Here is a 25,740-nt window from a genome sequence, read left to right on the forward strand (position 1 = left end):
ACGTTCTCTATTTGTTTCTGTGAGAAGAGAAGGCCGTATTACTACATGGTGGTGCAAAGAGACATCACGTACTATAGGTGCCTGGAATGCCTACAGTGTAATTTTATTCAGCGCATTTTCTGAGTAAACCCTTACGTGTATAAAAGAGAAAGTGACATAAACGTTTAGATTGACAAGATGACTTAATTCGCTCCGTACTTGTCATGGGAACATACTATATGGCCCCTTACCATCTCCACACCATGTCCACTACAAGCAATGTTGTTTTGGCTTGGCCTGGATAAATGCCAGGTGCCCACTAAAACCGCTCTATCCCTCCCCCTCCTCAGCTGGACAGGGGAGAGGAAATGTGATGAAAGGCTCGAGGGCTGAGATAAAGACAGGGAGAGATCACTCACCAATTACCATCACAGGCAAAACAGACTGAACTTGGGGAGAAAAGGGAGTTTAATTTATCACCAATTAAATCAGAGTAGGATAGTGAGAAAGAAAACCAGATCTTAAAACACGTTCCCCACACCCCTCCCTTCTTCCCAGGCTCAACTCCACTCCCGTTTCTCTCCCTCGTGCCCCAGATACAGGGGGAATCCCATCCTCCCCAGCGGCGCAGGGGGATGGGGAATGGGGGTTACAGTCAGTTCATCACAAGTTGGCTCTGGCGCTGCCTGTCCCTCAGGGGAGGACTGCTTACCCTCTGCCCTGCTCCAGCGTGAAGGTTCCTCTCATGGGAGACAGTTCTGCACAGACTTCTCCAACGTGAGTCCTTCCCACAGGCTGCAGCTCTTCTTGAACTGCCCCAGCGTGGGTCCCTCCCTTGGGGTGCAGTCCTTCAGGAACAGGCTGCTCCAGCGTGGGTCCCCCACGGGGTCACCAGCCCTGCCAGCAAACCTGCTCCAGCGTGGGCTCCTCTCTCCACGGATCCGCAGGTCCTGGCAGGAGCCTGCTCCTGTGCGGGCTCCCCACGGGGTCACAGCCTCCCTCAGGCATCCCTCTGCTCCAGCGTGGGGTCCCTTCCACAGGCTGCAGGTGGAGATCTGCCCCACCATGGACCTCCATGGGCTGCAGGGGGACAGCCTGCCTCACCATGGTCTTCATCACGAGCTGCAAGGGAAGACTCTTTGCTCCGGCATCTTGAGCACCTCCTCCCCCCTCCTTCTTCACTGACCTGGGTGTCTGCAGAGTGGTTTCTCTCACATTGCCTCACTCCTCTTTCCTCACTGCCATTTCACCGGTGTTTTCTTCCCCTTCTTAACTCTGTTATCCCAGAGGCGCTGCCACCATCGCTGATGGGCTCGGCCTTGGCCAGCGGCGGGTTCATCTCAGAGCTGGCTGGCACTGGCTTGGTCAGACCTGGGGCAAGCTTCTCACAGCTTCTCACAGAAGCCACCCCTGCAGCCCCCCCGCTACCAAAATCTTGCCACGCAGACCCAGACCAAGTGTCTGATGAATTCTTGTATCACTTGTTACGTGCCGTGTGGCTTTGCCAAGTTAGTGTCCCTTGTGCAAACACGGTGTAGCAGAGGGCGACGCGAACAGGCAGTCACTCACTCTGTCACTGCGGGGATCCTCGAGGGACTGTTAGGGGTCAGGCGAAGCTGCATGCATTGTGATTTCCAGAAGTTTTTACTGGTAGTCTGCTAGTACATAGTGTTTCATTAGTCTGCAAGTTACTCTTCTGTGATAAAAAACAATGGAAGCGTGGTATGAGCGACTCTGGTCTTTTTCTCAAAAATGTTAAAACTGACTTGTATACATCTTTCCTGTAAATGAAATTGGATCTGCAAATATGATAGCTACTAAGGTAACTTAAAGTCAAACTTATTTGAAAAACATCCTCATTTACAAAAATAATTTTAAAACAAGCTGAACTATATTTTAAAGATTTTCTCTAATTCTGAACACTCTTCTGCTTTTGTGCTGAAATTGATAAGGAAGTCACTGGAGTAAAAATGAGATTTAGCCCATTTTGTCCTTAATGTGACTCTGGTTAGATTGACAAACTTTTTGATACATATTGTTTCTTCACACTGTTTTGAGGACTACAGCCATGTACAACTTTTTTTTTTTTTTTTAATCTAAGCTGTGCTTCTGCTTCTCCTTCCTGCAGCACTGGTTGTGTTTTCAGACAACCGCCCTCCTCTCCTTTTTGCCCCAAATAAACAGTGCTATCAATCTAAATTTACTTGATCCTGAAGCTAACAAAAAACTCATGTGACTGCTAATAGGAAAGAAAAGAAAGCCACAGAGCCTGCAGTTACCATGCCAACACTGTTCCCTAGGATGTAGCCACACAGAGATGGATGCTGTGAAATTAAACGCTGTGTGATGGGTAGGGAGGTGCCTTTCCATGCGGCTGTGCACTATCTGAAGCTTTCATGTACATTATATTTTACTATTTGTATGTTTAATGTTATGCATTAATCTGGTCTTTCTGTTGTTCCCTTCTCTTTCTGTTTTTACACTTTGGTTTCCTGTTGTTGTGATAGAACTTGGCATTTCAAGAAATCCTGTATATAGTAAGTTCCATGAAAAATGGATTATAAAATGGCTGTGATAGGATGAACAAAGAGTGGCTTCTGACTGGAATTCTGGCTGCCATCTAGTTGTCTCTTTAAGGTTATTGGAATTGTACTCTGCTCTCATTGACTTTGGGCATGCACAGTCTATTCGTGGGGGCAATATGGGGATAAGCAAATGGTTCACAAGAGGACCACCAGCAAAACTAACATGAGACAGTGGTGCAGGACAAACTTTACTTTGTGTTTCTGTGCTTGTGTGTGATTTTTCTACATTTGCCTACAGCTGATCTTTAGGTATTTGTCAAATATCAAAGACAAACCTCCTTTTTCTTAATATTCTAGATGTTTGTAGCTAATGCTGCATCCTCCTTTGGAGTCACAGCTTAGTCCTCACTACACAAGTACTCCTTCCTTAGGTTCAAGAAAAGGGCACTGTTTCGTGTTCTCTCCCACTCTGTGTTTGTGTGCTTTCTGGGTTGGGGGAGATGATGAGAGATTATGGAGTGGCGTTCTCAGTAAGTTTTTAAGCAGGTCGTAAATCTCTTAAGGTCTTCACAGACCTTGACTAGAATTGTATGTTACAATTCTACAATGTTGTCCTATTTGAATGTTTTGATTTATTTACTGCTTTGGAAGGCACCTTTTAACACCTGCACAAACTTACTTCTTGAAGCAAATATTTTCTGAATTAAACAGCTTTTTTTTTTTTTTCCTGCTGCTTTGTTTCTCAGTGCTGCTCACAACTCCATGCAAAGTACAGAGAGAGCTGTTTGCAACACAGTGAACTTGCCAGGTTTACTTGAACTGTCTTGGAAGACTATGGATTGGTTATGTAAGTGGAAATTCTGTGGGATATTTTGCTAACATGTTTCAAGTCTCTGAGGGGTTACTTTGTACACTGGAAGTGCCAGTCTTGAAGATTTAGACTGAAAGCATCATAAAGCTCATGTGGCTTCAAAATTTAGTAGTCTGTTTAGATTTTTCTTGGTTCATATTAAAGAAAACAGTCTTTAACTCAATAGCAGCTAATTAAAAAATTCTAAATCGCTGTGTTTTTGCATACTGATTTTTGCTAAAGGCATAAAGCAACAGAGTGAAATTAATGGCAACTGTGCTTATACAGTGTCCCAAGGAGATCTCCTTCCTTCCAGACCAGTTACACTAAGAAATGTTCAGCACAGCAGCAAGTGCACTTTGTCAGTGTTTATTATTAAACATTGAAAATGCAGCTACAGCATAAGATCTCAGCTGAAAAGCTAACTAAATCTATTACTGTTAGGTATGTGGAATTACAAAAGGGATTAATATATACTGAATCGAACTTTAAAAAGTTGGTCTGCTAGTAGATAGAAGCTTATCAAACCAAAACTTGTGGATTGTGGTTTAGATCTACTGGGTGCAGCTGTGTATACTGGAGACTTAAAGAGAACTAAGATATTAATGCATCTGACTCTCTCTTGTCAACCAGTGTTTTCTTCTGGGAGTGTTTTTCTGAGATGGTAGCCAGAGCTTCATCTGTTTAAGTCTTATATTGCACCAGGCTCATTGAAGTTGTTCTTGACATCTGCAAGCATCATGTTAATGAGGCTAAACTGTAGAAAGGGGGATGAGTGCAGCAAATCTAATTAGGAGCTGCTGCATAACAGCTGTTCTGTTGACACCTAGTACAGACATAGAAACAATACACAGGTGATGGGCTCTGGTTTTGTATGCTATATGTCTACTTTATGTGTCATGCACAGAGCTGCCTGGCTTGGATATATGTCTGATAGATACATTCTGTCCTGGACTGCCTCATTAGTTTCCTGTGACTCCATATGAGGTGCGAATTCATTGAGCAGTTGAGGCCGGCTCCTGATTTGTCCACAAATTTGACTGTGAAAGCACGGGAGTTGTAATTCTGACTTTAAAAAGATTTTCAAAGCCCCAGTCCTTTCCTGTAAAAGGTATGAATTAATTAAGCTGAGGGACGGATCCGGAGCTAGAAGTTACTAAAACTTACCTTTTTCGTATTTTTATAGAATTCGCTTGAACAGATTATATTTTTTAGGTTGTAGCCTGTAGGGCTTGTGGGTTGATCAACCGTATAAATGTAATGAACTTGTCACTTGATGAAAACATCGATAAGCATATATCAACTTTGCAGAATTTTTCTCATAAGGAAAGAAGCCTTTGGCTCTAGTCTTATATCATCAACTTTGGATTTCTGTTGGTCTTTTAACAACGGAACTGCATCAAGTGAAATTCTGCAGCTGGAACTCCAATGAAACTTCTGTTGCCCCACGGAATGACCACATGACATTACTCTTGAATGCCTACTGCTGCTATGTGAAAAAAAACTCTGCTATTACATTTGCGACCCAGCTTGGAGGAAGACTTTTTTTCAGAAACCTTACATTTGGTCATGTTAGCTAATGAACTGAGCTGGCCTCAAATGTAATAACTTTGTAAAACGATATGTATGCATTTACTTTCTGTATAGAGTAATGCAACTTTTGCAGCTACTTTAATGGGAAGAAGCCAGGCAATGGCAGGACATTACAGCCAGATGAGTCACGTATACCTGAAATGAATCTGAAATTTTTAGCCCTAACTAGTGGTTAATGCAAAGCTTGTCACTGTGAATCACAGGAAATCAGCTCACAGAGGATACTTTAATCTTTACATCCTGCGTTGTCAGGCAGAACACCTGGAAACATGGTTTAAGTGGTAACTGTGCACTGCATCTATCTGCCTTCCACTACACAGGAAACGAGCTTGGTATTCGATGCAGAGCTGAAGACGTGCCTCTGAATTAAAACGCATCAGATTGTCTGAACACGGAAATTAACCACCTGATTGAAAGTGTGCCCTCATAAATATTAACTCTAACTGCACTGTAAAAATAGAAAGCATATTATAACATCTAGTTAATAAACAGATGCCTTCTCTTCAGCATGTGTTACCCTTTATCCACTCCCATTTTCTTCGGGAATGTTTTCAGAAGATTGTCACTTGGCTTTTCCTGTAGTGGATTCATTTGTTAAATAAAGACCAGAACCTTGGAGTTTGCAGCTTGATCCTAGCGCATGGTCATGCGCTAATCTTTATGTGCTGAGCTGCTTTCAGGCTTAAATCCTGAAAGAGGTACTTAAAATGGAGATTGTGTGTTACTAGATAAGCCTTGATTTGCAAAGGAAGAGTGAAGGAGAAAACTGGAGTGAGAGTACGGGCTAGAAAGGAGCTGGATGCAGTTGGTCATAATCCAGTGCTGGCAGCAGGGCTTATAGTAAAAATGTTACCAGTCTCATTAAACTGGCAATGGGTTGCTCTCAGAGGAATCTCTCTGAATATTTAAAGCCAGTGCAGCAGAGTTGTGTGATTAGGACGCCCCTAGATGATAGTAAAGTCTGTTGAGTATCCCCATGCAATTCTAAAATCTAAGAATAAAATTTACCTCACTTAATTACTGCTCAAGCAGAAAAACTGGAGTTGAACTATATGTCGGAGAAAATAATTAAGACCTCTATAATGTGCTTGTAATTTCTGGTATCAGGGGAACGTAGTTCGGAGTTTTCCTCTGACACTGCCTGACGGGTCTCCAGGCTGCTTGATTCCTTGCTTTTGCTGTTAGGAAAGCTGGTTGGGTCAGCCCAGCTAGCAGACCTGGCTAGCTATTGGCAAAATAAAAAAACCCTAAACTGTCCAAATGCCTTATGTTGATGTTGGTACTGGTAATGAGGTAGCTGTACTTAATGAAGCACCAAATTCCTCAATTTAATTATTTATTCTTTTCTTTTTCAGAGATGTTGTCTTAATGCCAGTACTTAAAATTTCATTTTGGTAATGTTAGTTTTCAGAGTACTTGGAAATTTTATGTAATTGTCACTCATTAATGCTGTTTTACATGTTTAATAATGCTGTTGAACATGTTTAGCTATGAAGAGTGCACTCACAATATTCAAGAATTAAAATAATGTTAATGAAGCTTATCTTGAAAAAAAATATATACAACAGTATGAACATAATCAGGTAAGGTTGGTCCTAACCCATAAGTGATTTCAGCGTGTTTGTTATTTACAGTATGTTTGTATAAAAAACATATTCAGCTAGAGCTTTATATAACAGTCCATCAAAATGTACAGCAGTAGCTAAGTTAAATATGAGTGATTGTAATGGAGAAAGAGAGAAGGCGATATATAAATAATGAAAAAATAGTGGCAGTAGAAGTAGTATTAAATTTGGGTGGGAGAGCTGATGAGATAAAAGGATGCAGAATACGAGGTGGTCAATGGGAGGAGATGAGCAGTTCAAGTACAATCACGTATGGTGTCTTCATCATGAAAAGAGTAACAGACGTAAGAAATGTTATTAGACATTCTCTGGTTTGTTTAAGGATTCTCTACTCTGAAACGCTTCAACATGAATGTCGAGAGAGTGGAAGTCTGTGCTGCTGACCTTTGAAAGACAACAGCTGAGCTGAAAACGCTATCCCAGAGTTTTATTTCACTGTCTGTTATATTGTGAGCTAATAAGGAGAGCTTATGCTGTGGGATTTTTCTCCTTTATTTGTTTGTCCATTTATGTTACAGTTTTTTGCTTATGTTTATACTCTTGTAGTTTTATTTTCCTGGAATTATATATACATATTTTACTCCTTATGCTGTGCAAGTGTTTGCATGCACAGATGGGCATCCAGGCATGCAGGGTTTAGTAATAACAAATGATCATAACATTTCACCTCTTTTGCCTGTACTGTGTGGCAATGTGTGTTCCATTAGCACTCTGACTGCAGGGTTCTTGTCAAGATTCCTGGGTTTTGCTGCTGGATTCTGAAAGCACTTGATCGACTGATCTTGGAGATGTGCTGAGGTTTTTGCCCAAGGTTTTCATACTCGCTATCAGCAGGTGAAATTTTTAACAGGTTGATCCTATCTGTAGAACACTAAAATAGAGATAGAGGAATCAATAAATCTTTAATGATTTTTATTTAACCAGAGAATCAGGAGGCTATATGTGAACAGAAATTTCCTGTTTCTGCAGTATTTGTTTGTAAAACTAGGTGAATAATACAACAGTCTTGATAGGACACTGGGTGCTTTTCCTTGCAGTCAGTAAATGGAAGTATCTTTTTCTACTTTCTGGAAAACTCCCTATAACATATGCCCTGCACCTACATAATTTTTTAACTCTTGATTTTATGTGGTACATTTTATCAGCATTTCTTCTCCATTCTGTGACAACTGTAGTCACATAAATTGGTTCTGATGGGCATTATTATTATCAGAGGATTCTAGCCAGTCTGTGGCTTGTCTTGAGTGATGTGTGTAAGCTGGACAGTGTTTTCTACAAAGATATTTTTTGTCAAACACTACGTTCAAGAGTGCAAAGCCAGCTTTTCTCCCCTAGATCTGTTAGATTTTGTTGTCTTCCTTTGCTTTTTTTTTTTATTTCCTTTTCCAAAGCTCTCCTTTGTTCCTTGGAAGTCTCAGCCATGATACTGAGAAAATCTTCCAATACTTTAGAGTCGCCTCTTATATTCTCCAGTGCTTTCCACCTTTCACTGGAACTCTAATGGGTTTTTTTTCCTGATTTCCCTGTGTTTCCTACTCTTCTTAAATGTCACTGAATAAGCTTAAGATTTGTATAATGTATGAGAAATAATGTTCTTTACACTTTCTTTACAGACTGATAATCTCAGTACTGAAGCTGATCTACCAATTGAGTAGTGAGTGGAGGAAAACTTTGAATTCACCAGTTCACTGAAATGAAATAACTTGTCAATGTGTTTTAATTATTACATGACCAATCAATCTTAGCTGCATGTTTGAAAAGTCGTGAACTATGACAATGAGAAAATAAATAACAAGTTATGTGTGATGAGCGTAGCTTGTTAATCCCAAACTAGATTTTGAGTATTTAGCTGTTACACTTCTCAGTGTATCTTCAAACCACTTGAAAATGTCAAATGAATTAATTAATTTTGAGATGGGTTAAGAAATGTCTTTCAGCCAACAAAAATGACTATTTAATTCCATTTATTATATTTCATAATTCTGTGATTGAGATGATGTATGAAATAAGTTGTAGAAGACAAAGTCTTGTCATGAATTTTTTGCTCATTATTTTTCTTTCCTGATGCCATAGGATCTTCTTTACTTAACATTTCTGGACTTCTTATTGAAACTCATTCTTCATGATGTACTTTGTCATTCTGAAGTATGTGAAATACAGCATAACTTTTCTAAAAATTTGTCAGTCTGTGTGTTACCTGCATAATTTTGAATGTAATTGATTTCTTTATGACCATAGCTTATGCAGGTGCATGCATGTTGTTGCTGTGGCTGTTCATTTAAAATAAACTGGCAAGATTTGGTAAACATGCTAACTACTAATATGATTTTTTAGTTCATATCGTGGTGACAAAGGAGCTAATACTGAAATGAAAATCCTGGAAAGAAGATTAAATTTTTCTTTCAAAATGTCAAAATTACAAACTTAATGGCAAAATTCTTGCTGCAGATAGGTGTTTTTTTGAATACCAAATGTAGATTTTAATTGTTCAGGGTATAAAATTTATATGCAATCCATGTACATTGCACAGGAGATTCTGGTGGCGAAGTGGTCAAAACTTTCAGCCCTGTGCTAGTTGTATCCCCGTTCCTGCTAGGCCTTGTGGAGCTGAAATGCTCTTTGTTCTAGAGCCATTGTGCAGCACTGGGAAAAAGCTGTCAACATGTGTAAAATTGTTAGAGTTCTGCTTTCACCCACTTCCTGCACAAGGAAGGAAGTCAGAGGCTTTGCCCTGATTACAGCCTTTGGTGGGGTTGGGGCAACCAACCCACTCTGCTGGTGGTGAAAGTGGATGAACTCCTGGAAGCCATGCTTTGCATTGAGGCAATTTATTGCAGTTTCAGGTGGGCATGAATGGTGCGCTTTATGGGGGAGTTCTTTAGTTAAGGAAAGCAGTATATTGTCTCTAAACTCAAGACTGACTTGAGCTGAGCTTGCGAATGATGTCTGAGGGCATTGGTGAGGTGAGAAACTAAAGACTAACACACGTTTATAAAGGAGTAAGAAGCTGTAGAATTGTTAGCCTCTGGTAAGTCAACGGCTGGCAAGACAGGAGAGATTATGATCACTGGAAAAAGTAGAATAATCTTTTTCCCCCTTTTTCTTTTTGCTCTTTCTTTTCTGTCTTCCTCTCATAGAGCAAATGAATGTTACTTAAAAGATGTAAAAGATAAATCTTCAACATTTCTAAATGAGGATTTAAAAATTAATTTAATATATTGTGTTAAGATGAGAGTAACTCAGAAAACTAACAGGACTATTGCTGTTTGAATTAGGAATACGTGTATGTGGCTGGAGATACGTGCAGCAGTGTAAGATGATTACAATATTGCAGTGTTACAGGACAGGAGTTTTGGGGTCTTACTGTGACACTAGATGACATGGGTCTCAGAGCGATCATTGGGTATTGTAATAGGCATGACTATATATCAAGGCACTCCAAATGTCATTGCACAAAATAGCAGACAAGTTTAATCAGTAAATAAAAGGATATGAAGACTGGTGGATATAATCCGCGTCAGAAGGACGGGAGACACTTAAAACACATTTCTGTAGATTCACAGACTATGGAATATAGCTGGAGAAGTCTTGAAAATGTCTCCTGTGAAAGACTTGCATACAAAGATCCGTGATCATAACGTCCCCAGCTGGGCCGTATTTTCGTGTGGGACTATATTCGTTCCTTGGGATTGGTAAAGGGAAAAAGCACAAAGAGTTACTTAGTATGTAAAAAGAAAGGATAATGCGGCGAATAGGTAACCACATGCAAAGTGTCCATGAAGAGAAAAATTCTTTAAATTGATCTTCTTCCTAACAGTCCTGCCTTACTCATTCAAATATATCCATTTTCTTTGTAAGTATACATACAGATAGCAGGCTTGTACTAGATGAATCAATTTTTTTTTTTTTGTATTTGAATAGTTTGTATTTTAAAGATGTCCGTAAAAGTATGTTTTTCTTTCTATATAACCACTTGCCTAATTCTGTTTATAGCCCTAACTTAATATAAAATATTAAAAAGGAGAACAAATACAATAGGAAGTTGCAACTATGAATGTGAAAGTGTAGTAGTAAAGAGTGTTAGACCCAAGTTCAGATCTAGAATTGCAATGTGATAGTTCCAAATTTAGCAGCTGATGCTTATCTAGATGTCTGACAGAGCAAAGCTTTGACTTCCCTGACATGTACCCTAATAATTCAAATATTATTTAGTTTATATATGCATTAGGAAAGACCCTTTGCAGTTGAAGTCATTATTTTGTATTCCTTCTAAGGTAAAGCGTGTGTTTGCTGCTTCTCTGACCTCTATCCAAAACTATTAGGGTAAGTGCGGCTGGGTAAATGACAGCAAAAACTTGCTAGCAGCCTTAACCAAGAATCCCTCCAAATATAAACAGATGAAAGTTCTGATATGGATATCTTTTGGAGAACCCTGATGTTACACCTTTGTTCCTGTACTCTTTGATTGTTGGGAATTAAGTACTACTTTGAAAGATACGGTTCTCTACAGAGTGCTCGTTAGGCTTTACCTTAACAGTTGAGCAAGATTTTTTTATTTTTTTCAGGGTCCTATGTGAAAAACCATCTGCTTAATCTGGCTGTAGATTCAGCCAATAGAATAAACTCAAACTATACAAAGGAGTTGTGTTAACAGGCTTAGATCAAACGAAAATGAAAAGGGGAAAAGCATCTTCCTGGATCAGTCTTTCAAATTGTTTTTGAGGGTCTTCAGATGAGAAGACAGGGAAAGTATTTGTGTATGGATAATATATATGTGTGGGTGTACATGTATGTATTATATATGTGTATTGCATAATTAAAAATATATATGTATTTTTATATATGTATTTCCTGTAAAAAGTAAAAGCATACATGTGCAACTTTTATTTATACATGGGAAGAGAATGATGGACTAACGTAGTGTTTTCTCTAGATTTTTTTTTAAGTAGAAATGTTGCAAGTGCTGCTCCTGACTCTTTCTGACAGCCTTCTGAGATTCAAAATAACCTGTTGGCTATGCTTGCATTTGTGTCACATGGTACTTAAGCATGTGAGCAGCAACTATATTCCTAGCACCCTTCTGCCTCCGGAAACTGATTTTAGCCGATAATTTTGAAAATGGTCTCACTTAACATAGTGCTGCTGGCAAGTGATGAGTGGTAAGAATGGAACAGATTTCTTGTTGTTGTTAGTAAAATCTTGTTGATTACTGTCAAATGTTTCAGTAGTGACCTTGAAGAGTGAAGTGGATCGTTTTTTAAAGGCTGACACTGAAAATGGATTTTGGGATACAGTCCATATTTATTGCAAATTATATTTGGTCTCAGTCCAGAGATGATACTAAACCTTGACAATAAATTCCTCTCTACTAACCCAATTTATATAAAATTTGTATTTCCTTTTTATATAATTTTTTCCCCCAAAGACAGAACTAACATCCAGTAACATAAACTTCGATGTCTACACATAAACACTTCTCTGGTAGAAAGGTCCATAGCTGAGTTAAGATCCTTAAGGCTTGCATATCATTGCTTGCCCCTCTAGTTAGAAGCACTTACCTTAAAACTGAATATTGTTTTGCAAATTAATAATTCTACTGAAAATCTCTTGAAGGTGTCAAATTTCATGGGCTTATTTTTCACAAGATACTTTATTCAGAAATATTTGGTTTTTCATGACAACTTTTATTTTAAAATTTCAGGCTAACTGGACAGTAACACTAACTTGCAAAAATAAACCAGTAGGTTTCTACAAAACTGTGCTAGTTTGATTCTTCATGTCATGCTCTTTACTCCTTCAGTCATAGCCAGTAGATTCAAGACCTTCATAAAGGACTAACATTCCTAAATATTTGTTTCAGGCACAGGTCTTTTTGTGACAACTTGGATTATTTAATCATAATTCTTCAGCACTTGTGCTTTTGTTCTGGTGACGACAGGAATCTTAACTGCATCCTGTAAAAGCTTTCACTGGATTATTCTACACGTTTGTGGCATGCATGTGATGCATGCTTCATCCAGGTCTTCGTTTCGTCAGCCAGAAGCTGTACAAATGCTTTTTTGGTCAGTGTTTTCAGGGGCTTGCATAGCACTAACATTTCACATGTTAAAGTGTTATTAATTGTTTTACCGTACATCACTGAGTTATCGGAAGGCAACCTAGTTATTCTCTTGTAAATCCCATTATGGACCAGTCACTGAGCTTCACATCAGTCAGTACTGTAGTGAGCAAACTTGCACCAAACAGTGTGTAATTATTCTTTAGCAGCTGCTCACATGGGTTAGGACAGCCTGGTACTTTCTTGCACATGCAAGCTTGTGAAGAATTTTTTACTGGTGCAAAGTTTGCTTTTCTTGTTTGTTGCAGTGGTTTTATTTTCTGCTGCCATTTATTGCAGATACTTTTCAAGAATGTCACGTTCCATTTGATTTCTATTTATTTATTGATTTTTAATTTTTAAAAAGTTTATTTCTGTTGGTCTTGCTGAAGTAGGTCAGCCTGCCTCTGGAAGGGAGGGATGGGGTTAACACCTTTACAAACTGGCATGGAGTTGTCAGAGCCTTGCAAGGTAAGATGGAGCTATATTTGAGCTACTGACTTCTAAGGAGACCAGAAAACCCCACATTCAGTGCTTTGTGTGTGAGGAGGGACACAGTTCATTCTGAATTCCAAGAAACGGCATAGGTCTATGTTGCCAACTTTGTACAGGTGGAACAAAGCACTGATTTGTAGTGTTGGAAAAAGTCAGCGCTGTAACACTAAGTGACTTCCCTGGTGGCTTTCTATCAAAGACATTTTTAAAGGCATTTGAGCACCAAACTGTTCTTTGTGCCTTTTAAAAATCCCTCGTGTGAAAACAAAGGTGATTTAGAAAGGCTTTTCGACTGGAAAGCCTTTGGTAAGGCTTCCTACTGGTTTCACCATTTCAGGACAAACATTCTTAATCTAATACCCACTCGCGTAGAGAGAAACTGATCATAGAATCATAGAAAGTTTTGGGTCGGAAGGGACCCCCGGAGGTCATCTAGTCCAACCCCCCCGCAGCGAGCAGAGACACTGCTAACTGCGTCACGTTGCTCAGAGCCCTGTCCAACCTGGTCTTGAATGCTTCCAGGGATGGGGCCTCCACTACCTCTCTGGGCAACCTGTTCCAGGGTTTCATAACCCTCATTGTAAAGAATTTCTTCCTTATATCCAGCCTAAACCTACCCTGTTTTAGTTTAAAACCATTACCCCTCGTCCTGTCACTGTTGTCTCTACTAAAAAGATTGTCCCCATCTTTCCTGTAGGCTCCCTTTAAGTACTGAAAGGCTGCAGTCAGGTCTCCCCGCAGCCTTCTCTTCCCCAGGCTGAACAAGCCCAACTCTCTCAGCCTGTCCTCCTAGGAGAGGTGCTCCAGCCCTCGGATCATTTTTGTAGCCCTCCTTTGGACCCGCTCCAACACATCTGTCCTGCTTATGTTGAGGGCTCCAGAGCTGAACGCAGTACTCCAGGTGAGGTCTCACCAGAGCAAAGCAGAGGGGCAGAATCACCTCTCTCGACCTGCTGGCCACTGATGCTTTCCCAGATGCATTCTTATTAATAAGGACGCCATAGTGAATGTTTGGATACCTGCTCTGGATCCCTGAAGAGGATGAGTTGTGAGCAGTGTACCCTGAAAGCGATGCCTGGCAGAGAGCAGTGCTTTAGTTCCATGATGACTGTTACATAAATGTGTATTAAATTTTCCAGTGCACATCTCCATATTTATTGTGAACTGGATTTGGTGCTTTTCTTCATATGTTTCCTTACTAGCCAGTTCCTAGCTTCTAAAGCACATTGGCTTAGATCCCTGCTGAAGTTATTTCTGTTTTGCTGGCATCATGTATTAATGGTGGGTTTGGGTGGTCAGGGTTATCTATGTGAAAGTGTTTACCAGTCTTGAGCTACGCATTACCAGCATAACTCCATGAACGATTAGAAGATGCAAATGCTACTCTGGGGTTCCTGTGATGTCAAGACCTCATTATGCTTGCTGGCATATTGACATGTCATTAAGAGACAGCTGTTACTGCAAAAAGGCATAAAACCTTGGAGAACAAGATGTAGATCATAATAATAGTAATGGAGGGTTGCTCTTCCTGTGTTTGTCAAATACCTCCACACAAAAATACATCTTGGTGAGTATTTTTAGGATCATCATGCCCCAAAAAGTGTTGCTTTTTTGTATTGTCAGGGTTCAGTAATCATCTTACTTCTGCTGCAGATCTGGGGGAGAGATACACTACATTTATGCCTTCGTTGTTTCACAGTAAAGCCAGCTTAAGTTTCTGATTTCAGAGCTTGTTATTACAAACTGCATTGGAAAATGATATTTTTCATTTAGTGAAATTGCACTAATGGGGCTAAAACTTGCTCAATAACTGCTTGGCATTTTAAAGAATGTTGTGATTTTTGTATGCCATGTGGCATCAGTTGACAGTACTTGGTGTCCTTTTTAAAGAATGTAAGACTAGAAGGGACCATCTGGGTTATCAGATACCAAACCCTCATGACTGCAGGCAACAGAAACGGAGCTGGTGCAGAAAGGCCCACAGAGTATTTTTTTTCGTGTACTCTCCCTCGCCAAAGACGAGAAAGATAAAGCACTTCCCAAAACCTTAAAACAAAGTAAAAAGTGTTTTTAATTAAGAAGTGAAGCACTGTTTCAGGTTTTATTATGGCCAAGAAGAAAGGCTAAACTGTAATGAATTGTGTACAAATTGTGAGAAAAATGAAAGCACTTACAATTAACTGAGGACAGGATTCAGAAAACTTGAGAATTTTTGCAGTTTACTTATTGCCACTGCATTTCTGAAAGCAAAAATGAGCCACTGGCTGGCCCACAGACTGTGTATAAGCCTCTCACCAGTTTGGGAGGGACAGCACAGCGACTGAGGAATGGCTGTCCAAAGCTCACCTCTCTCATTCTGAGCTACAAGGAACGCATCATTTCATAGTATAAATTGTCTTTATCTTCAAGATGAATATAAACTAACAATTATGAAAAGATAGTCTAATAATGCAGCTATTCGTTGTAAGCAATTTTTAGTGGGTTGATTTCAAATTAATTTGGGAAAACAGCATCTTTTTTTCAGAGAAAGAAACCGCACAAGTTACCATGCCATTAGGCAGATCAGCACCCATTACGGTAGCATTTAAGTTGCTTTTAATAGGAGGAGGCTTTCAGAGCCATGAAGGAAGCAACCAGTTGTTCAGTTCCTTAATGAGTTCAAAAGAGTGAGATTCTTGTTTCTGGCTTAGTGTCTCTTGAAAGACGTATCTTTTTTCTCCATATTTGGGAAAAATTGAACAGGTGAATGTATACGCTATGTATTTGGAGTTTCTTAATCCACAGGGGCGCATGCTATACCAAATTCATCTCCACAAGTGATTTACACACGGGAATTGGTCTGCTGTTGGCTGCAGCTGTATTCTCGCTGAGGGTGCCTGATCTGCTGCAGTGACAGGAGCAGATTGTGCTTGAGAAATAGACAATCTAAACATCAGGTTAGGTTGTTTATCATAACTATATTCTTCAACTGCAAATGCTTACGTATTTTAAGTAATTACATTTCTTGCTGTCTGTACAGATTATTCAGCTCACTTTGGTGTATCTTGAAAGGATTGTAAGTGTTACCTTCAGATGATTTTCAGTGGTACCTCGAGAAGTTGTTAATTGATCTTGGAAACAAATAAGTATGTGCATTTGAATGAATTTTTAAAATCATTGTTAAGAGTTGGTAGGTGGTGACTGACCATCTCCTCTAGCACTTACTTAGGTAGACCTCAGCTAAAGCTTTATGGATTTGACTGGGAAATTTGCCAAGCAGAAACTGCAAGATTTGTTTCCAAGTGTCATGGTAAATTTATACAGTACCCATACTTATTTAATTTACAATAACAACATAAGTTATCTAAAGACCTTTAAAATGCCTTTTTAAATTATAGTAATATACAGTTAGAGCAGTGGGACAGGAAGTTGTTCAATAACTCTGTGGGTGCAAACAGGAATTTTAATTAAAATAATTTAGGTTACCTCATGCTTCTGTAAAGTCAGCAAACAATACAGGAAGTACACAACACTGGATAATAAATTCCAGAATGTTAAAACAGGTGGCAATTAAAAAATAAAGCAGAATAAGAAATAAAAATGCCCCCCCAAATCCCTGTGTATTTCTCCAGTGATTGTGGAGCTCTGCCTTTTCCTTCTTTATGCAGAACATTTCTGTCAAGGCCAGTTCTTTCTTCACCCTTGCAAAGAAATATGCCACCACCGAACTAGGAGCAGATAGTGTTTCAGCTCTCATACGCTGCGTAACCTCAGTACTGTTAGGGGTTTTTGCCTGTTACCGTCTGCATCTGTTTTAAAAACTGTACAGTTGGAGAGAAAATTCTGCTTGGCATTTCCAGTGCAAGCACATAAACCAACAAATCTGACAAACAGTGCACACTGCTGAACACTTTAGAAAATGCTAAATAGCATTTAGTACAGAATTTCCAAGTGATCATGTAACAGCACTGTTCTTGGGAAAGATAGGCAGCAATCACGCTGGTTAAACAAGCAGTATTATGTCATCGTTGGGAGATTCTTGCATTATTTTTATGAATATAATATTACCTGCTTTTTTATTGGTGTATCTTATTGTTCCATGTCGCTTTGCTATTCCCATCCAAAGGGTTATTATCTCTTGCTAAGTGCACATCTTATGTCTGCAGGAGACAAGGAGTAGCTTTAAATAATCCCTTTGACAATATTTAGTAGACTGTGGTGAGTGCTAACAGTGCTTTGAATTTTGCATTCACAGGGCGTGGTACCAGATATGAGTTGAACAGTTTCACCAGACTGAGGTTGAACAAACCTTCTCTGGTTCAAAATAAAATCCCCAGAAATTAGAGAGGCATCCCCTAACAGACAGAACCCTTCTCCTTAGAAGATAACAAGGCTAGGATAAGTTGGCCCTAATGCTTATGTTTCCCCTCATTAAGATACAGGAAGAATTTGGAAAAATTCCTTTCTTATAATTCCTTCTTCTGTTTGTTTACCTGGATGAACCTGTTCTTTCTCATAGTCTTTAGCTCTTGGGAACCAACGCTCTTTGATCTGTTTGTAATGACAGTTCGCTGGAGGACTCCAGTGTGGGTCTTTGCCGTGAATAATATATTAGTATGGTGAATGCTTCCAAATGGATGTTTGAGGTGTGTGTATTTCTTTATTTGTTTTGTCAGGACATTATTTTAGCAGGTGGCCAAATCAATGTAAAATTAAGTAGACAACAGCGTACAACTTTAATGTTAAATAGTTATGGCTACTATGAGCTACCCTTGGTATGAGCATCTGTCTTTCATGTATTCTGCATTTGTACTGACGTAATGATTCTGAACTTAGAATCAATAAGCTGAGAGTGAATTAGTCATTATGTATGACTATTGTGTCCTTTCCCAGGGAATTTCGACACAGTCTCCCATGATATCCTCCTGGGGAAGCTGAGGAAGTGTGGGCTGGATGAGTGGTCGGTGAAGTGGATAGAGAACTGGCTGAATGGCAGAACTCAGAGGGCTGTCATCAGCGGCGCTGAGTCTAGTTGGAGGCTGGTGACAAGTGGTGTCCCTCAGGGGTCAGTACTGGGCCCAGTCTTGTTTAACTTCTTCATCAACGACCTGGATGAAGAGTTAGAATGTACCCTCAGCAAGTTTGCTGATGACACCAAACTGGGAGGTGTGGTAGATACACCAGAAGGCTGTGCTGCCATTCAGCGTGACCTGGATAGGCTGGAAAGCTGGGCAGAGAGGAACCTGATGAGGTTCAACAAAGCCAAATGCAGGGTCCTGCACCTGGGGAGGAACAACCTCATGCACCAGTACAGGCTTGGGGTGGACCTGCTGGAGAGCAGCTCTGCGGAGAGGGACCTGGGTGTCCTGGTGGACGACAGGGTGACCATGAGCCAGCAGTGTGCCCTGGCTGCCAAGAAAGCCAATGGGATCCTGGGGTGCATCAAGAAGAGTGTGGCCAGCAGGACGAGGGAGGTTCTCCTTCCCCTCTACACTGCCCTGGTGAGGCCTCATCTAGAGTACTGTGTCCAGTTCTGGGCTCCCCAGTTCAAGAAGGATGAAGAGCTACTGGAGAGAGTCCAGCGGAGGGCTACAAGGATGGTGAGGGGACTGGAGCATCTCCACTACGAGGAGAGGTTGAGGGAACTGGGCTTGTTCAGCCTGAAGAAGAGAAGGCTGCGAGGGGACCTTATAAATGCCTACAAATATCTGAAGGGTGGGTGTCAGGAGGATGGGGCCAAGCTCTTTTCAGTGGTGCCCAGTGACAGGACAAGGGGCAATGGGCACAAACTGAGGCACAGGAAGTTCCGTCTGAACATGAGGAGGAACTTCTTCCCTCTGAGGGTGACGGAGCACTGGAACAGGCTGCCCAGGGAGGTTGTGGAGTCTCCTTCTCTGGAGATATTCAAGACCCGCCTGGACAAGATCCTGTGCAGCCTACTGTAGGTGACCCTGCTTCGGCAGGGGGGTTGGACTAGATGACCCACAGAGGTCCCTTCCAACCCCTACTATTCTGTGATTCTGTGATTCTGTGAATTTAATCAGTAACACCATACGCAATTAATTTGAACAAATCGAAGCAGATTACAACAGGAACAGCAGCAAGCATATACTCATAACAATCGCGCAACACCTATATTCACTGTTCAGATTAAAATTAGAATTTGAATTAAAATTCAAGTGAGGCCCATTTGCCTTTAACCAGTTTCCCAGTTTCTTGAAAATAATCACTGGTGAAGTACATATTGAGCTATGTCATTAACCTTTAAAAGAATGCCCCTAAGTGTAGCTCCTTGGCTGAGATGTTAATATGCTAGTCATGCTGATGACCTCTTCACAAAAGCTGAATTACCATCTGCATTTGCATTGATACACGGATGAAGAGTGCTATTTTAGAGCTGAGTGTCGTTCTTGAACCACAACTGTATATACTTGTTTGAGTGATAATACAACAAACAGTAATTATGTTCATGAAAATACATCAGTTTTTAGTGTGATGACTATGAAATATATCTTTTTGTATATAAAATCTCATACAATGAATAATAATTTGTCCATTGAAGACACCAAGATAGATCGATAGTTACTGCGCTCCTAAAAGCTTATGGTGTGAACGGGTGAGACGCAGGCAAGAAATTAAGTAATCTCAGTGGGTACAGTTGCTTGACTAGCATTACACAGCTGATTGTTCCCTCAAAGAATAAAATTTTTGTCTATTTTCAGAGGGCAGCTTGCCTTCTGGTATGCTGCAGGTTCACTAGCTCACTGGGCTTCTGATCAGTGAGGTGCGTCCCTAACAAGCTCTGCCTAAATTCAGTGTCTAACTCAGCACAGAACTCCAGCAGGTGAGTCAGCTTGGACTGGGAAATCGGGCAGTGAGTGAGGAGGCGCCCACAGAGGTCCAAGAGCTTGCCTGCGGGCATGTGACAGGAGCAGGAACGTGCTTTGCTGTGTGTCTCTGCCACAGCTTCTGCTGCTCAGCAGCTTCTGCACCACCCCGTCTCAGCTGCTGATGTTGTACAGTGGCGAAGAGGCAAAGGCAGAGCAGCGTTTGAATAAGGAGCCATGGATGACACAGAGATGTCCAAAATGGTATAGCATGTCTAGAAGTTTGTGAATCAGTGCTTTGTCCTATATTGGCTGCCATAACCTGGTCATTACTGTGGTCATCAAGTTTTTCCTACCAGTGCAATAAAAAAAGAGTAATACAAGTTATTTAGAATTACAGTGTTAGGCTGTTGTGGAGGTCACCCTTTAGTCCTGACCTGACAGGGCGGTTAGTTTTTAATTTCATCATCACCATTGTCTCTTTGAGATGAAAGCTAGTGACAAGAGACACATCTCTGGTTCATTCCTGTAATATTTCTCTTTAATTTACCAAGTCTTGAAAGTAGGGTTTTAAATCTAAAAGTAGGTAAGAGCGCTACGATGAAAGCAGTTGCATGCTGTATAAGTATGAATGAGTAGAAACAGGATGTATTAGCAGTACTTACATGTCTGTGTGCATTAAAATAAAACTGTGAAACAGAAAATGTTAGGCAGAGGAAAAAAACAAGGCACGTTGTAAGATTCAGGTTTCCTACGCTGTGAACGGCAAAGTATTTTGTTGGTGATGATCTCTTTTGTGTAGGTGTACCTCATCTGTCCGTGTTTTGGGAATTTCCATAAAGTAATAATACAGCTATACTCCCTCAAATAAGACGAAGTGATTCAAAGGATTTTTCTAAGGGAAAGAAAGATGGGGACATATATGTCCAATAGCTAGTAAATCAGTAAAAACAAGGGCTAACAGGTTTGTATCATAAAGCAAACCAAAAAGTTAAGTCACACAACCTGCATTAAGATTACTTTGAGTGTTTGATGGGAACACTGCCTACATTATGCATTTATAAATAAGAGATTTTTTTTTCCATTGAATTAAAGCACAAAATCTGCCCTAGCCTCACCATGTGAAACTGAAATTACAGTAGTTAAACCTCATCAGTTTGCAGCCTCCTCATATGTGGCACAGTATCAAATACTCCTCCTCAGCTTTTTCCCTGCGGTTGCTAGAGTTACAGCTGATGACTGCTACTCTGTGTTGTGCTTCCTGGAAAGTCTCAAGCGTGTTGCTTCAGACAGAGACCAGCTCTTTTATAGGTAACTGGAGAGTTCAGACTGAGGGTGTTCAGAATGCAAATGTGTGTTGTTTTTAAGAATCAGTGTGTATGCTGATGACAGTGATAGTCTGATATGTGAGGGTTTCACTAGTCGGTGCCTGTCTGGGAAACGTGCTGCAATCTGTAGTTTGTGGGTTAGCTTATAAGGAAATACGATTTTTACATATCATAAAAATTACTTAAAGGTGATAGAGTTCTGTTTTGATTCTTCTGATGATGGTATTTTAACATGAAGCATTGTGTATTTTGTAAAAGCAAGCAAAGATGTAGTTAGAGGAGAACTAACCAAAGCTCTCTTCTCTTTACATTGCAACTTGGAGAGATGACCAAATTAAAAAAAAAGTTAGTCCACTGAAGTACCAAACAACGAAGATATCAGTACAGTTAGTAACCAAAAGTATGCATGGTTTGTTGATTATTCTGATTATCCCAGAGATATAATCCCAGAGATTATTCACCTTTTAAAAAAATGCATTTTTTATTGTAATTATTCAAGGCATTTGGACGCTGAAATCTTATGCTTACACAGCAAGCTGACACAATGTGATCAGTGGCATTCTAAGCTTTCACAATTTAAAATGTGCCATCCCTCTGCCCTCCAAATAAAGCCAGGGGTTTGTATGTTTGTAGTAATCACAAGTGGTTCTTTGAGCCACAGGTATGCATGCAGAGGTCATTTGTTTTCAGATGTGCCATTCCTGGCCAGGAGTACGTTCAGAATGGTAAGCACCATACCCAGTCCTTGGACTTCAAATGTAACACTGCGATCTGTTAGTGGCAGCAAGGCTCCCTGTGGATCATTGCTGCAGTGACGGCAATTAAGAAAGGATCATTCTACCCAGTGGAATATAATCACTAAACTCATTTGTAAAGCCTTCCATGCGCTTTGTCGAGGGCAACTTTTTATTTGTATTTGTGGTACTGCATGTTAAAGCCTAGGTTTTTACAGGTGAATTCTTATTCCAGATTCATATGAGTCATGCCTACCCATTTAGATTTCAAAATCCCAGTGGAGTAAGGATCAAGTTGTTCACTTCAGTGCTTCCTTGTGTTTGGGCTTGCAGGTGGTAAGTACAAGCTGTCTGAATTCAATTCTATCTGACTTCTCTGCATGTTACTCTGCTAGCATTTCCAATGTTTTTAACATGCCTTGTTTTTGAAATACAATCAAATCAAGGAAGAAAAGATCAGTAACAGGCGGTGTCCCTTGGAGGAGTCTGTGGCGTCTAACACCCGTATGCAAGTCCCTTGTGTCCTGGTGACAGAGGCTGGCATTCAGCTGCCGTGGTATTAATTTAATTTGCAGGCGGCATCACCTTTTGTGTGTAATAATACAAGGGAAAATGAGCATTTTTCATTCAGTATTATTCAAGTCCTTTACTCTGACATTTATTTTAAAATATAGCACTGGTACTGATGAGTATTAACCTGCATTTTCAAGCATATTGTTTGAAGCAATCCCAAGATTACAAAAGGTCTTGTTCTGAGGTTGCTTAGGAAGTACATGTGTGGGTAGGAGGTCAGAAAAAAAAGTGAGTTTTTACATTTATTTATAGAAGCTTCCCCTCAGAAAGCCCATAAACCTTTCTGTTGAAATTTCAACTTTCCAACTATTCTGCTGAGCACAATGCAGTAGCGAAATGTTTTGGGTTGAACTCTGTCCTAGAAGATAACCAGCGTCTGTGCTGTTAGGCTAATGCAAAGCTTGAGGTTCCTGATCTTTTTTCCTCTGGCAAGTCCAATTTTGCTTCAAAGTACTTTGTGCACGTGGCTGTTGCCACAAGTAGATGGTGTGAGTTTCTTCAGAGACTGACACTGATCGTAGCTGCCTGGAGAGTTAGGGTTTACCGTGGGATGCTTGAAACGCCACAGCTCCAGCCTGAAAAAGGTTTAGACCTGGCTGAGCTACTTGTTGCAAATCAGTTGTGTAGATTTGTGGATACGAGCCATGATCGATGGACTCAGCGAAGAACTTTCAAAAGTGTGCCCTAACTAATACTTCAGTTTCCAGTGCATACTTCCTATATAAATGTAACGTATAATCTACACCTATAGCAAGTAGCTGTAACGTAGCTGGTGAATGTAAATAGCTTTCTAGTGGGCTAAGACAGGGAACAGCCCGGACTCATTTGCCTGTAGACATCAATGTTAATCACAAAAGCAGCTGTTTCCTCAAAACTTGTTTGTCCAAGTTCTTGCAATTGAAAAGAGGGATGAATGTGGTAAAACAAGGCAGCTGTTTGGCTTTGGAGAAATGTTCACAAACATAGAATTAGAGCTTTTATTTGTTTGTGCTCTGCCTTGTTTGTTTTCAGATAATGTTGCAGCACAGAAAATCCTGGGATGTAGACAAAGAATAATCAGGAAACCTGTATTTAAACAATGGTTTACTTCAAAGAGTGTCTTTCATACTGGAGAAGTGTTTTTTGGAACTTAAATTAATTTGCTTTGAATTTACTTAGCTTGTATTCATACCTTCCTTTCTACTGTCAGTTCCTTGTAATTTCGTTGATATATGTATAAACTGTGTATTTAAAAACATAGTATAATGGTGACATAATTAATACGCCAAGCAGCGTGTGAAGGAACCTTGACAGGTTTGCGGTTTACCAACAAGAGCTTTCTGAGACTGGGCAGGAGCTTTCAAACAGACCTACCTGAGTTGTTCACTTAATTTCTCATTATGCTGAAAATCAAGTTGTGTTATCAGCTGAGTGCGCAGCAAAGTCTTCCTGTCTTCACTGCTTACCAGTTGGGCTTCTTTCCCTTAGTGGAGCCAGTCGTAATTCTTAATTAGTTTCAGGATAATAACTTCAGAGAGTAAATTTGATCTCAGCTACAGAATTGCTTCTTTAAATGCATAGGACAGTCTGAGATACAAAGGAAAAATTATTCATTAAAAAAAATGGAACATAGAACAAAAAACAGAACAAAAACTTTTTTATGTTAGTACAAGGGCTTTTTGTCTTTGTGAGGATGAAACGGCTTAATCTTGCATGTACCGGCGTTACGGCTGCTGCCCAGTGGTATTTCCCCATCAAAACAGGTCAGTAATCCTGTTAACCAGCATGAGTAGTGGAACCAGCTGGTGGTACCTGCTTTCAGTGTCCTGTGCAAGCTCAGTGACCTCAGCCCAGGCCCTGGGCAGCCTGGCAACACCTACTACAAAACGCATCAGCGGTACTGAGGAACTCTGGGGGTTTTTGGCTGTAGGGCTGAAGAGTGAACGAACGTGGCTTGTAAATAAGTGATTTCACTTCCCTAGGAAAAGGTCGTTCACTTTTGGGTGGCTGGTGCATGGGTATCTTTGTGATAGCAGTCTGCTACTCATAGCTAAGGCAGTTATTTCTCTCAATCATATTGCAATGAGTTGTTCTTTTGGTGTAGAAAGTTTGACATTTATTTCCATAGACAGAAGTTGTTTCTTATTACCTGTAGCCAAGACACATTGGAATTTGAAGTTCTGGTTCCTGTGCTGTACTGTATAGCTCTATGTCCATACACAAGGCTTCTGGTCTCCTGATTGATCAGCTTAACACTTGTCGGATTCATACAACAAATTCAGAATAATAATTGAAGTTCTCTTTTGTGAATTCCCTTTGCTAGAGGTAATCCAAAGGCTTTATTTCATCAGTTTCGTTAGTGCGCTTACTGCACATAAAAATAATTATCTGAGATAAAAATCTGCTGTACTTTGACTCCCGTCGATAGTGAAGCTCATTACACCCCCACTATAATTATTACCCTCTTTATATATACCTCGTTAAACACTTCAAAAGCAGGCATCCAGGGGATGCTGTTTTAAGAAACTATTTAAGTGATCAGGATGAACTATGTAAGATGCTAACAGTATGTTCCATCTACATCACTTCAAATCTTACAAAATTTGGGATGCATAATAGTCAGAATTATATAAATAATGTTATTCTGTCTAACGGTGCTCTGATACTTTCTCAGTATGCATTTGCTTCACTAACACATATTTACTCCTGGGAGTAGTCCTCTTAGGCAATTTAGGAATACAAGCCATGGCCAACAGACAAATGGCATCTCTACCTGCAATGCTCAAGTAAATGTATGTCCCGCAAAGTGCAGCACAGACAAGAGGCATTTAGCAGAGGTAGAAATGCAACTAATACCTAATAAAGATCGCTTTGCCTTTTAAAAAAATGACACTTGCTGTTTCATCACTGAAGCTGTACTATTCGTAACACAGACTCTCGGATACTGGTATGTGACAGCTTCAGGTTTGTAGTGAGGATCAGATAACCCAAAGCCAAGGGGATGAAAAGTACCAGAAATGTAGCATTCCACAACTTACACCTTTTTTCTGTGACAACTGGCCTGTTGTATGCAGGAGATAATGCAAACTTCCACTGGAATATGAATTTCATTTCAGTGCTGAAGAGCTTCACTTCCAAGATCATAGCATTCAACAC

At 40.2% G+C, this 25,740-nt stretch overlaps 1 protein-coding gene across 5 annotated transcripts in view; it reads left to right on the forward strand.

The window, feature by feature from the left end:
* The window catches only part of SMPD3 (sphingomyelin phosphodiesterase 3), a 126,498-nt gene that overhangs the window by 50,553 nt on the left and 50,205 nt on the right, over positions 1–25,740 (forward strand). Inside the window, exon 1 of one of the 5 annotated variants that reach the window (XM_075434111.1) lies at positions 22,288–22,368. The exons of the other annotated variants lie outside the window; for them this stretch is intronic. The gene's annotated coding sequence lies outside the window, so the exon portion shown is untranslated. Of the gene's footprint in view, positions 1–22,287; positions 22,369–25,740 lie in introns of those variants that run through there. 5 annotated transcript variants of the gene reach the window in all.

This window comes from Opisthocomus hoazin, chromosome 12, assembly GCF_030867145.1.
Source record: "Opisthocomus hoazin isolate bOpiHoa1 chromosome 12, bOpiHoa1.hap1, whole genome shotgun sequence".
In the NCBI taxonomy this organism is placed as follows: domain Eukaryota; kingdom Metazoa; phylum Chordata; class Aves; order Opisthocomiformes; family Opisthocomidae; genus Opisthocomus; species Opisthocomus hoazin.